This window comes from Schistocerca gregaria, chromosome 4 (genome assembly GCF_023897955.1).
Source record: "Schistocerca gregaria isolate iqSchGreg1 chromosome 4, iqSchGreg1.2, whole genome shotgun sequence".
Lineage (NCBI taxonomy): Eukaryota > Metazoa > Arthropoda > Insecta > Orthoptera > Acrididae > Schistocerca > Schistocerca gregaria.
Genome location: NC_064923.1, coordinates 634727168 through 634741207, shown reverse-complemented (window position 1 = coordinate 634741207; position 14040 = coordinate 634727168). Strand labels below are relative to the sequence as shown.

Here is a 14040-nt window from a genome sequence, read left to right as displayed (position 1 = left end):
GTCATGTACGCCGTACCATTTGCATGTGCCCTGCACTTTCAACAAATTCAAATAATCCATTGACTTTTATGCGAACGTTCCATCATTTCACATCGCTTCGTGTATTACCCTCAAAATAATTATTCAATTTGTAGGGTTCAAGATGGTGACCGCTACTCTTCTAACAGGATACTATGAGTTCTTTATCTTTGTAATAGGTATTATTTTACATTTATCGACATACAAGAGCCGCCATTCATTCGACAAATTGCATATTTCGTCCAGGTATTGCTACAAATGCCGGTCCCGGTGGTTTCGCGGTTCTAGGCGCTCAGTCCGGAACCGCGAGACTGCTACGGTCGCAGGTTCGAATCCTCCCTCGGGCATGGATGTGTGTGTGTTGTCCTTATGTTAGTTAGGTTTAAGTAGTTCTAAGTTCTAGGGGACTGATGACCACAGATGTTAAGTCCCATAGGGCTCAGAGCCATTTGAACCATTTTTTATTCCTGCAATTAGAGTAAACTTTTGTGTAACTGAAACCTTTACGCATTCATAGAAATCTGACATTTGTCGTATTAGTGTTGCAAAGTATGTGTCATTCTGTCGCGTTTCAGTTTAGATATGTGGTTGCGATCGTTATCAGGACAAAGAAAACTGGCGTTCTACGGATCGGAGCATGGAATGTCAGATACCTTAATCGGGTAGGTAGGTTAGAAAATTTCTAAAGGAAAATGGACATGTTACAATTAGATATAGTGGGAATTAGTGACGTTCGGTGGCAAGAGGAACAAGACTTCTGGTCAGGTGAATACAGGGTTATGAATACAAAATCAAATAGGGGTAATGCAGGAGTAGGTTTAATAATAAATGAAAAAATAGGGGTGCGGGTAAGCTACTACAAACAGCATAGTGAGCGCATCATTGTAGCCAAGATACACATGAAGCCCACGCCTACCACAGTAGTACAAATTTATATGCCAACTAGCACCGCAGATGACGAAGAGATTGAAGAAATGTATGATGAGATAAAAGAAACTATCCACATAGTGAAAGGTGACGAAAATTTAATAGTCATGGGAGAATGGAATTCGATACTAGGAAAAGGAAGAGAAGGAAAAGTATTAGGTGAATATGGAATGGGGGTAAGGAACGAAAGAGGAAGTCGCCTGTTAGAATTTTGCACAGAGCATAACTTAACCATAGCTAACACGGTTCAAGAATCATAAAATAAGGTTGTGTACATGGAAGAAGCCTGGAGATACTGACAGGTTTCATACAGATTATATAATGGTAAGACAGAGATTTAGGAACCAGGTTTGAAATGGTAAGACATTTCCAGAGTCAGACTGACCACAATGTATTGGTTAAGAACTGTAGATTGAAACTGAAGAAACCGCAGAAAGGTAGGAATTAAAGGATGTGGGACCTGGATAAACTCAAAGAACCACAGGTTGTAGAGAGTTTCAGGGAGAGCATTAGGGAACGATTGACAGGAACAGGAGAAATAAATACAGTAGGAGAAGAATGGGTAGCATTGAGAGATGAAATAGTAAAGGCAGCATAGGATCAAGTAGGTAAAAAGACGAGGGCTAGTAAAAATCCTTGGGTAAAAGAAGAGATATTGAATTTAATTGATGAAAGGAGAAAATATAAAAAAGCAGGAGATGAAGCAGGCAAATAGGACTACAAATGTCCCAAAAATGAGATGGACAGGAAGAGCAAAATGGCTAATCAGGGTTTACTAGAGGACAAATGTAAGGATCTAGAGGCATATTTCACTAGGGGTAATGTGGTATCAACGTTCGATACCACACTTGTTAGCGGTTTGCAGTTACCGACAGCGGTCCGTATTAGTATCGTTGGACACGCGAGTCGCGACCAGCGCCGCTAACGCCGCTCCGCGGCTCGTATCAAGTTTCTAACGAGCTCTCGTCCACTCTTGCTCGGGACGTCAAGTAGTAAAGCCGACAACTGATAGGAAGCAACCTCTAACAAGGCGCTTAGTAACGTATGGCGTAAGTGAAGCCACAATAGCTACCTGTTTATAATAATATGTATACAGCCAAGAAGAATGCTGTACAACGAGTTAAGTACAATATATATTATTTTTTACCAACAACTTCTAATTTTTTAGTCGTTGCAGATCCATACCATGCAGCCAGCACCTTATCGACGTTACTGACAAACCTGCTGTGGTTTATATGTTTCTATTTAACAGTGGCCACCAGTCAACATTGGCGACGACTTGTTCTACGTCATCGTAACAGTTAAGATAGACACTGCGTACAGGAAAATGAAAGAGACTTTTGGAGAAATGACAACAACTTATATGAATATTAAGAACTCAGATGAAAAACCAGTTCTAAGCAAAGAATGGATAGTAGAAAGGTGGAAGGAGTATATAGAGAATCTATACAAGGACAATGTACTTCAGGGCAATATTATGAAATTGGAAGCGGACGTAGGTGAAGATGAAATGTGCGATATGACACTGCGTGAAGAATTTGACAGAGCACTGAAAGACCTAAGTCGAAACAAGGACCCAAGAGTAGACAACATTCCTTTTAGAACTACTGATAGCATTTGGAGAACCCTGCAAAACTGGTGAGCAAAATGTATAAGACAGGCGAAATGCCCTCAGACTTCAAGAAGAGTATAATAATTCCAATTCCAAAGAAAGCAGGTGTGGTCAGGTGTGAAAACTACCGACCTATCAGCTTAATACGTCACGGCTGCAAAATACTTACACGAATTCTTTACAGACGAATGGAAAAAAACTGGTAGAAGCCAACCTTGGGGAAGATCAATTCGGATTCCGCAAAAATGTTGGAACACGTGAGGCAATACTGACCCAACGACTTACCTTAGAAGGTAGATTAAGGAAAGGTAAACCTACGTTTCTAGCATCTGTAGACTTAGAGAAAGCTTTTAACAGTGTTGACTGGAATACTCTCTTTCAAATTCTGAAGGTCTGTCACCTTCCGAATTTGAAATTTACAATTTGTACTGAAACCAGATGGCAGTTGCAAAGAGTCGAGGGCGTGAAGGGGATGCAGTGGTTGGGAAGGGCGTGAGGCAGGGTTGTAGCCTGTCCCCGATTTTATTAAATCTGTATATTGAGTAAGCAGTAAAGGGAACAAAAGAAAAATTCGGAGTAGGTATTAAAATCCATGGAGAAGAAATAAAAGCTTTGAGGTTCGCCGATGACATTGTAATTCTGTCAGAGACAGCAAAGGACTTGGAAGAGCAGTTGAACGGAATGGACAGTGTTTTGAAAAGAGGATATAAGATGAACATCAACAAAAGCAAAACGAAGATAATGGAATGTAGTCGAATTAAATCAGGTGATGCTGAGGGAATTGGATTAGGAAGTGAGACGCTTGAAGTAGTAGATGATTTTTGCTATTTGGGGCGCCAAATAACTGTTGATCGTCGAAGTAGAGAGGATATAAAATGTAGACTGGCAATGGCAAGGATAGCATTTCTGGAGAATAGAAATTTGTTAACATCGAGTATAGATTTAACTGTCAGGAAGTCTTTTCTAAAAGTATGGAGTGTGGCCATGTGTGGATGTGAAACATGGACGATAAATAGTTTTGACAAGAAGAGAACAGAAGCTTTCGAAATGTGGTGCTACAGAAGAATGCTGCAGATTAGATGGGTAGATCACATAACTAATGAGGAAGTGTTGAATAGGATTGGGAAAAGAGGAGTTTGTGGCACAACTTGACCAGAAGAAGGGATCGATTGCTAGGACATGTTCTGAGGCATCAAGCGATCACCAATTTAGCATTGGAGGGCAGCGTGGAAGGTAAAAATCGTAGAGGGAGACGAAGAGATGAATGCACTAAGCAGATTCAGAAGGATGTAGGTTGCAGTAAGTACTGGGAGATGAAGAAGCTTGCACAGGACGGAGTAGCATGGAGAGCTGCATCAAACCAGTCTCTGAACTGAAGACGAGGACAACAACATGGTGTTGCTGAATGGGAACCACTCGAGAGGTGCTCAAAGGTTTGCTGCCGGTGCGTCAGTTGCTATTGGTAGACTTTGTGTCTGTCAGTCACTGGAATATTTACTACTTACCGTGGTGGATGGTTCTGAACAATTCGTCGTTAACTTCTCGATGTGGGGGGTCGAGCTGCCAGTCCCAGGATTTATTAAATCCGTGTCCTTACAACCAGTACCTCGGCCTTTCCTCGCCACGTTTCGAGAAGAAAGTAACATCGCATATGTGTGTATGTGTGTTTTGAGTCGGGGTACACGTGGCAGGTGACGCCTTGCTAGTGAGTCGGACCGGCGGGGTGAGGCCGCGCCGCGCCTTTGTGACGGGAAGCCCGTTGTCACGTCACGCGCTGAAATCCGGCGGCAGGCGACGCGGGCCGCCGGTACGTAAAGCGGAAGACATTATCGGTTGATTCCGGGGAACACGGTTCGGCGGAAATTTGTCGCGCTGATTGCTACTCTGTAATTTATCACCGCGGCGATTTATTTGTCCCGGAGCGCCGCGACTTGGATGTATGTGATTGTGCAGCAGTGTTCGCAGTAGGAGCGGGGGCCTTTGACTGTGCGTTAGCGGCATTAAATTAATTAATGTGTCTGTGTGGCTCTCGGAACGCTGCCAATTCGTTGTAAGCAAGTAGGGGCTGCAACTGTTGCGCGATCGACAACCTTTCGAAGGTAAAACAAAAATTACAAAAGGTAGTTCGTTTGCAGTTTACAGCGTCAGGCACGGTCCGATTTCAAGATTTTTCACAAACTGCTTTGTACTAAAGATAGGAGAAATTAGAGAAATAAATAAAATACGAAACTGGTAAGGAAATATCCCTCTCAGTTTTTGAAAGTACAGTTTTCTGGAATAAAGGGAGAAAACTGACGGAAGTACGCTGTACGGCTCAGCCAAACTGAAATTATTATTTTCTTTTAAAATTATTCTCTTGTATTGTTTAAGTATATTTCATTGTGAACTTAGTGATATAACTGATATAACATCCTCACCTAAGCGAAGGTTGTTTGTTCCTTGAAATGCTGACAACAAACATGGTCCCATTCATTCGCTGTGTATAGCTAATGGAACGTGTGGGTGGTATTATGAGTTGACTGATGGCAGCTGCCGAAGACTATTGGCCCAAGTCGCAGGTTCTTTCTGGCACCGGCAGCCAAACTAACTACTAAGTGTTTCTCTGCCGACTCCTTTGTGAACCTAAGTCCTAAATGGCACAACTCACATTTTAAGACGACGCCTTCTAGGCCCCCTCAAGACTGACTGACGGCCTTGCCTTGCAAACCGCCCTGCTATAACACGTACAATGAATAAACTCCTTATGGTTCATGAAAAACTTCTGTTTGGACGCTGCCTAAAGATGGCCACTACTTGCCACTCCTGATCCGGCATATTCTGCAACTGCACAACGGTAATCGAGGGATGTGTCTGTGATTTAATTGGGGTACTGGTCGTGTGTTGAGCATAATCAGTGATCATACCGCGATTCCTCTAACGTGATTAGAGTTCCTGTGCGTTCGTACAAACAGAAGGGTTAAAATTTTATGCCTTTCATCAGACCTAAATATTTCACTATATTTATCGGCGGCGAATATTCTGGAGTGGTAGCTTCATGTGAGCGTGGTTGGTTACGTCAACTATCTTTGATCAACTGAGGTTTTCCTCTGGTATGGAGCGAATCACATAAAGTAAAATACCGCTATTATCTAATAAACCGTTAGATATAAAGAGATTCTTTGTTATGTGGACCAGATCTGCAGCAAGTGCAACTTACTTTGCCCTACATCTTACTTCCAGAATATAGGGCTACGTTTTATCCCTATCACGAAAAAATATGTTGTTACTGAACGGAATGCAGAAGGCTATATGCTGGCGCCATCTTGGCTACCACCCATCATAGCCCAAGACGCGTAATTAATAACTTGCGAAGAGAGCGTTACAACTGTCAAAAGTGCAGTTGCGCGTCTCGTGTCCTCATGAGGAAGACGCTTCAGAGATGACGGCCAGTCACCGCTTGTACGTGAAGGGCAACAGCAACAGCAAATTCCTCTTTTACGCCACAGGAATCTAATTAGTTAAACAGTTTTTTTTCATTTTTTCTAAGATTGTGACGTCATCCATGCCACGCAGAGGATACGAAATACAAGTGGTCTCTTACTAATACATTACATCAGTTTCGTCGTTAGTAGAACCAGAGGAAGACCACTGCAACTATGACCGAAACATAGGTTTTTTTCGTTCGGTGCCGGCTACTTTATTTTACAGCATGGACCGAGCAACTCTGTAAACAGATGATCAGAAAACTTATTACGATGACTGCCTCCGGCGGTGCAAGCCTAAGTATTTATATAATGTAAACAAGTTTTAAATTTTTTTCCTTTTAAAACGCTCTTAAGAATACTGTTTCGTAGGTTGTCACTGAAATTCGGCCTGTTTCTTGTCTTCATACCACGAGCGCTTTCTTCAAGCAAATACTCCGCACTAGTAAATTTAAAAAGCTGTTCCTATCAGAAAATGTTTTCCCTTGGGTAATCTCATCTAAATGTAGATAAGACGAACCAAAAATATATCTCATGTCTACGTTCATCGCAGAGGTATGTTGACGTTAAGTATCCGACGCTAACGATGTTTGACGGCCTGTCTATCTGTGAAAATCAGTCGCATAACATGACAAAACTAGGAGTACGCAAGAAATATAGCAACCCGGTTTGATGAATCACGAATGTTTAAATTGCAAGGGTTCTGTTTATTATCTATACGTTTGAGTTGAGCTCCGGGGTCGAAGTTGTCAGTACCTCTAGGTTATGTAACATGTACCAGATTGTGCGTTTATTTCTTCTGTTGCCGTGTGATATAGATGAACCGAGAAATGTCCGTCGCAAATAAACAGAGAAGAGGCTTGAGTTGTAAGCAGTTTATAACATCTGTGTAGGCATGTTGAATAAACGACAGATAATGGAGTGAAGGTCATTTCCCGTTCGAGATCTACATGTTGCAACTTTTGGCTCACGGTCTCTGGTCTCGGAAGCATTGTTAATGAAAAGTAGAGTAATACATCCATATACAAGTTTGTTTATGTGGCCATCCTCCGCAGCAAGCATATAAATATTTGTTTTGCAAATCAAACTGCCTTTTCCTGCTGCTAGTTATTTTATTAATCCCATCCGCGTTTCGCTTTCTCCTGTTCTAAGGCATCATCAGTGGGATCTATAATGATAAAGTTTTGTTAGTTATAGATTATCAAACAGCTCACTTCGCGATTTTTTGTAAAAATGTAATTACCTACCATTTGCTGATCTGCGTATCCTCACATCTGAACTGGAGGTCGCACTACCACTTTTATCACTGTTTTGTATTCACATCTTTGTGTTTTTGCCATCCACCCACTGTTTACCATGTTTCTCACTCTTTTTGTGGTGGACTATCGTTCTTCTGTCAATCGATACAATTATTTCGTCGCACACTTCTTTTCACAGCGTAAATATTGAGACTCCATTACGTGTTTCATCGTCTTTGGTATGTTTACCTATTTGTTGCCAACCTAACGAAGTTTATGTTCGTTACTAATTTCTGTTTATGATGTTTATACCGTTGTGTGCGTATGAATAAGAGAGAGGGGATAGAGCTTTTTTTTTTTTTTTTTTTTGCTTGGGTTGGCGGTTGTACTAGCTGTTAGCAGGTGGCTGAACTGTTGTCGAAATGATCTTTTTTTTTTCTTTTAGTAAGGCAGCGTGCAAACGATGTCTGCCTTGAATCTTCTGCAGAGTATGGGATATTCAGTAGCTGTAAGAAAGAAGGCAAATATATTAAGAGTACTTCAAACCAATTGCACATCTAGTCGGGTAACTTTTAAGTTCTTGTTTTGTTTGGTAGACGACATTAGGGGATGGGAGAGTATGTATTGGAATAATATTGTTGTTTATTACTCAAAACTCGAAGTTTTCAGATGAAGGAGTTACTACAGGAACTAGGAGAAGAAATAATTTTTTATGAAAATACTTTCAGTAACTAGGAACAGTATCTTTCTTTTCTTTTTTTTTCTAAAGAAGAAGCAGCATCGGAGAAAGTAAGATTAAGGATAAATGTCCCATCGATTACGAGGCCATTAAAGACAGAACACACTTTTTTTTTTGCAGGCATTCCGGCGTGTACTTTTTAGGAATTTGGAAAGCTAAGCAATACGTAAGTCCAGATGGCGGATACGAATTTGAACCACTATGCGAGTACAATGCCATACCACTACGCCAACATGGTCGGTGAGACCGTACAGGAGCATATCTTCCACGGCCCTGACAAATAGGTCAAGGGATCTGTTGTGGTCTCTTCGAAAGGACCACCTGCATTTTTACTCGAACTGATTTAAGAGAAACACGCACAACGCAGAAAGGACTTGCTCGGCGACAACGCAGAAAAGACTGGCTCGGCGGTTAACTTCATCGCAGTCCTCCCGATGCTAGTTCAGTGTCTCAAACATTGCTTAAGCATGGTGCTGTAGCTAACTTGTAAGTAGTCTGGTGTAAGGTGGGATGAGATTTCCCTAACAGATGCGGATAAGCCCAAAGAGCGGGTATGTTGGGAGTTGGTCGTTGAGAGCGGTAGACGCGTAATGAAGCCCCGCTCGCGGGGGGAGGGGGGGGGGGGACAAAAAGGCAAACAAGTAGGCCGGAAAGTAAGTCCAGAATGCATTACGCTCGACTACCGCTTGGATTCTGACTCCATCTTGCTGGGTTTCTGTGGGTGGTTGCTTTTATTGGTGAAGACAGCTAACATGGCACTTACGGTGGAAGGCCAAGCGTGCACTACACAAGGGAAGCTTCTACTTGGGTACTAGAGTTCCATTTCTGTTCTGTTACGCTACTGACGGTAAGCCACTTAGTAACAACCGCAAAACCTGTGCGAGCAACCGTCTAAATGAACCTAAAGGGGAATGAGCACTTGAAGCAAACTGTAGGAAAAAAAAAAAACATGCCAGGCTGAGATTTGTTGGAAAAACTTGAAATGTAATTCGTCCACGAAAAAAAGTGGCTTGCAAAACACCCGTCAGCCTGATTGTTGAGAATTGCTGGCAAGCTTTACTATGTGCGATTAATAGAGGAAGTAGAGAATTATGAATATAAAAAACAACAACTAAAAAGGCCTCAAGTATACCGATGAGAAATTTTCTTTCTGCGTTTATTAATATCCTAAATCGACCTACATGTGATACCATCAGCTTTACATACAGAGCGTTTAAATGGTTACAGGTTGTATTGGTTGTATTTCGTGTAAAGGGAAGTTTGGTGAAGGATTATTGAAAATGTTTATAAAATGTTTAAAAATTACTGAAGTGATATAAAAAGGTTTATTTATAAATAACGTTTTATGAATGACACACGTGATTGTACAGTCAGTTTTTTTAAATGTTTAGAGCATAACTTAATCATAGCTAACACTTGGTTCAAGCATCATAAAAGAAGGTTGTATACATGGAAGAATCCTGGAGATACTAAAAGGTATCAGATAGATTATATAATGGTAAGACAGAGATTTAGGAACCAGGTTTTGAATTGTAAGACATTTCCAGGGCAGATGTGGACTCTGACCACAATCTATTGGTTATGAACTGTAGATTAAAACTGAAGATACTGCAAAAGGGTGGGTTGGTTGGTTGGTTTGGGGAAGGAGACCAGACAGCGTGGTCATCGGTCTCATCGGATTAGGGAAGGATGGGGAAGGAAGTCGGCCGTGCCCTTTCATGGGAACCATCCCGGCATTTGCCTGGAGAGATTTAGGGAAATCACGGAAAACCTAAATCAGGATGGCCGGACGCGGGATGGAACCGTCGTCCTCCCGAACGCGAGTCCAGTGTCTAACCACTGCGACAAAAAAGTGGGAATTTATGGAGATGGGACCTGGATAAACTGAAAGAGGAGAAGGTTGTACAGAGTTTCAGGGAGAGCATAAGGGAACAATTGACAGGAATGGGGGAAAGAAATACAGTAGAAGAAGAATGGGTAGCTTTGAGGGATGAAATAGTGAAGGCAGCAGTGGATCAAATAGGTAAAAAGACGAGGGCTAGTAGAAACCCTTGGGTAACAGAAGAAATATAGAATTTAATTGATGAAAGGAGAAAACATAAAAATGCAGTAAATGAAGCAGACAAAAAGGAATACAAACGTCTCAAAAATGATATCGACAGGAAGTGCAAAATGGCTAAGCAGGGATCGCTAGAGGACAAAGTAAGGATGTAGAGGCGTATCTCACTAGGGGTAAGGTAGATATTCCCAACAGGAAAATTTAAGAGACCTTTGGAGAAAAGAGAACCACTTGTATGAATATCAAGAGCTCAGATGGAAACCCATTTCTAAGCAAAGAAGGGAAAGCAGTAAAGGGAAAAAAAGAAAAGTTCGGAGTAGGTATTAAAATCCATGGAGAAGAAATAGAAACTTTAAGGTTCGCCGATGACATTGTAATTGTGTCAGAGACAGCAAAGGACTTGGAAGAGCAGTTGAACGGAATGGACAGTGTCTTGAAAGGAGGGTATAAGATGAACATCAACAAAAGCAAAACGAGGATAATGGAATGTAGTCGAATTAAGTCAGGTGATGTTGAGGGAATTAGATTAGGAAATGAGACACTTAAAGTAGTAAAGGAGTTCTGCTATTTGGGGAGCAAAATAACTGATGATGGTGGAAGTAGAGATGATATAAAATGTAGACTGGCAATGGCAAGGAAAGCGTTTCTTAAGAAAAGAAATTTGTTAACATCGAGTATTGATTTAAGTGTCAGGAAATCATTTCTGAAAGTATTTGTATGGAGTGTAGCCCTGTATGGAAGTGAAACAAAGACAATAAATAGCTTAGATAAGAAGAGAATAGAAGCTTTCGAAATGTGGTGCTACAGAAGAATGCTGAAGATTAGATGGGTTGATCACATAACTAATGAGGAGGTATTGAGTAGAATTGGGGAGAAGAGGAGCTTGTGGCACAACTTGACTAGAAGAAGGGATCGGTTGGTAGGACATGTTCTGAGACATCGAGGGATCACCAATTTTGTATTGGAGGGCAGCGTGGAGGGTAAAAATCGTGGAGGGAGGCCAAAAGTTTAATACAATAAACAGATTCAGAAGGATGTAGGTTGCAGTAGGTACTGGGAGATGAGGAAGCTTGCACAGGATAGAGTAGCATTGAGAGCTGCATCAAACCAGTCTCAGGACTGAAGGCCACAACAACAACATTACTGACTTGTCTTATATGTTATGACAATAATTTAGGCATGTGTAATTATAAGGAATTGTTGATCCATGCCTTAATCAAATGTGAGTTTATAGTATCGATTTGTAATCCCACTGTATCGTCTGATGGACTTACGTACCATTAAGAATGCTTACTCTGGTATCTGTGAGATGTAAAGTGATGATGAACGTGAACACTTGCAATAAGCTGAATAACAAACATGTACGTGGTGTTACTTTAAAACTGAATGGTTCAAATGGCTCTCAGCACTATGTACTTAACATCTGAGGTCGTCAGTCACGTAGAACTACTTTAACCTAACTAACCTAAGGACATCACACACATCCATGCCGGAAGCGCCTAGATCCGCTCGGCCGCAACAGCCGGCCTTTAAAACTGACATGCCTACTTCTAGTACAGCTCACGATACCGGCATGGACACTCATTTTATAGCACCACTTCTGTACTTTAGGAGAACATATAAAGTTGATCGTCGGTAAAGCAGATGCCAGACTGAGATTCATTGGAAGAATCATAAGGAAATGCAATCCGAAAACAAAGGAAGTAGGTTACAGTACGCTTGTTCGCCCACTGCTTGAATACTGCTCAGCAGTGTGGGATCCGCACCAGATAGGGTTGATAGAAGAGATAGAGAAGATCCAACGGAGATCAGCGCGCTTCGTTAAAAGATCATTTAGTAATCGCGAAAGCGTTACAGAGATGATAGATAAACTCCAGTGGGAGACTCTGCAGGAGAGACGCTTAGTAGCTCGGTACGGGCTTTTTTTAAAGTTTCGAGAACCTACCTTCACCGAAGAGTCAAGCAGTATATTGCTCCCTGCTACGTATATCTCGCGAAGAGACCATGAGGATAAAATCAGAGAGATAAGGGCCCACACAGAAGCATACCGACAATCCTTCTTTCCACGAACAATACGAGACTGGAATAGAAGGGAGAACGGATAGAGATACTCAGGGTACCCTCCGCCACACACCGTCAGGTGGCTTGCGGAGTATGGATGTAGATGTAGACGTAAAACATTGTGTAATGATGTAAGCAGTGGTCTGTTGCTGTTCCATGTACCGTACCACAAATTTTGGATATAATTATGTGTGCTGATATTTTAGTTTCTGTATCCTAGCATTTTCCGTCCCATCTGTTGCAGATCCGAAGACGGCAACAGGGAATTGCCGAAACCGGTGATCCGCATGAATAATAAATGATTTTAGCGGTGTTGGCAGTTGAAAATTTGTTGATTGCTCGTACTAAATTTTATTATCATACAATTCTTCCCAGTTGTAGGGAGCGTCTTGTTGTCGAGTGATGTACCAATGTCTCCGTCAACGTTCGCAAGTAGCCTTCGTCAAGGTGTAATGAGCACCACTTGCAACAGTGGAGCGTTGCACGATGCGAGTTCGAACCCAGAAGAATTTTGTGGAAACTAGTTCTGTCCACGAAAGGCTGCAGACTTGCAAGCCTTATATTTATATACTGTACAATTAACGTGGTGCAATTGTAGGAAAATGATGGCAGAAACGACGTCAGAATTCTTTTTTGTGCGTGCGTGTGCGTGTGTGTGTGTGTGTGTGTGTGTGTGTGTGTGTGTGTGTGTGTGTGTGTAGCCGCTCGATTGGTGTGTGGCCACTGTTCATTGGGTAGCAGGAACGTCAGTAGAGGGCAACCAGCTCCAGACGGTACGGCGCGAGCCCTGTTTTTCGGGAGCGGAGCGGGCGACAGTTGAGAGCTGCGCGCGCGCAAAGGCAGCGGGGCGTGCCTCTGTGTGCGCCGTCATTAGTCTTGAATGAGGCGCCAGTGCCGCTCGCGGACCACCTAACTGGAACATATTATATCCCTGCTCATGTATTAATCGACAGTAGACGCGGCGTCCGCCAGGGGGATAAAAAAAAAGAGGTAGGAGGGGGTTGGGACATAGCGGACGGTGAGCGAGGGTGGCGAACCGACACCGCGCACCGTTTCACATACGCCGCACGGACGGCCGGAGAGAGAGACGCATCCGGAAAATAAAGGAAAACTGGCGCGTGGGCGGGGGAATGAATGGCCCCGCGCGGCCCGGCCCGGCCCGGCGCGGCGCGGCGCTCTTGCCGCTGCGGTAGTTACACAATAGTCGGAAACCCACGTCAAAAATTGAAAACTGTACATCTCGGCAATTAGCAATTACAAAAGCCGGGCAGACGGCTTGCATAACGATACGGCGCGGCGGGCGGCCACTCGCGCACGGCGCGCCCGGCTACCGAGGCGCGGCGCGGCGCATTTCCGGGAGGTCATGCATACAACATGCGGCGCCAGCGACCAGCCGACCTGCCTTGCTCGCCGCCACCGGCCGGCGCCGCGCCCCAAAAAGCGGGCTGGCGCGCCAACCACCTGCTGTCTGCTCTGTCCCGCTCTCAGCACAACAACAAGTGTTGCATCGGTAATGACCAACAAATGTTACACGGGCACTTGCTTCCCGGAGAGCCTACAGCAGTATTATATTGCCAGAACGGAGCTCTGTGCAGCAACAGAAGCCTTACAGCTTCCCGATAATTTTATCCCCTCATTGGCAGCTGCTATGGTACACAACCGCTGTCAAATTGAGATACAACATATACTGACGGGGAAAAAAATCGCAACGCCGAAAAATAATTAACGTAGAGTAATGTGTCTAGGTGACATATTTTATTTAGTGTTTAAACTTGCAAATTCGCGGGTATATGAAAGCACGACGTAAGCCTTGCCAAATGTGTATTCGCCAGAATGTCGAATGCAAGCGTGCAAACGTGCGTGCATTGTGTCTCACAGGTGCCGGTTGTCAGTTTGTGGGATGGAGTTCCATGCCTATCACCTGA

At 43.0% G+C, this 14040-nt stretch overlaps 1 protein-coding gene across 10 annotated transcripts in view; it reads left to right on the top strand.

Moving 5' to 3' along the window:
- The window catches only part of LOC126267252 (protein bric-a-brac 1-like), a 1659048-nt gene that overhangs the window by 468653 nt on the left and 1176355 nt on the right, over positions 1-14040 (top strand). The window lies entirely within an intron of this gene.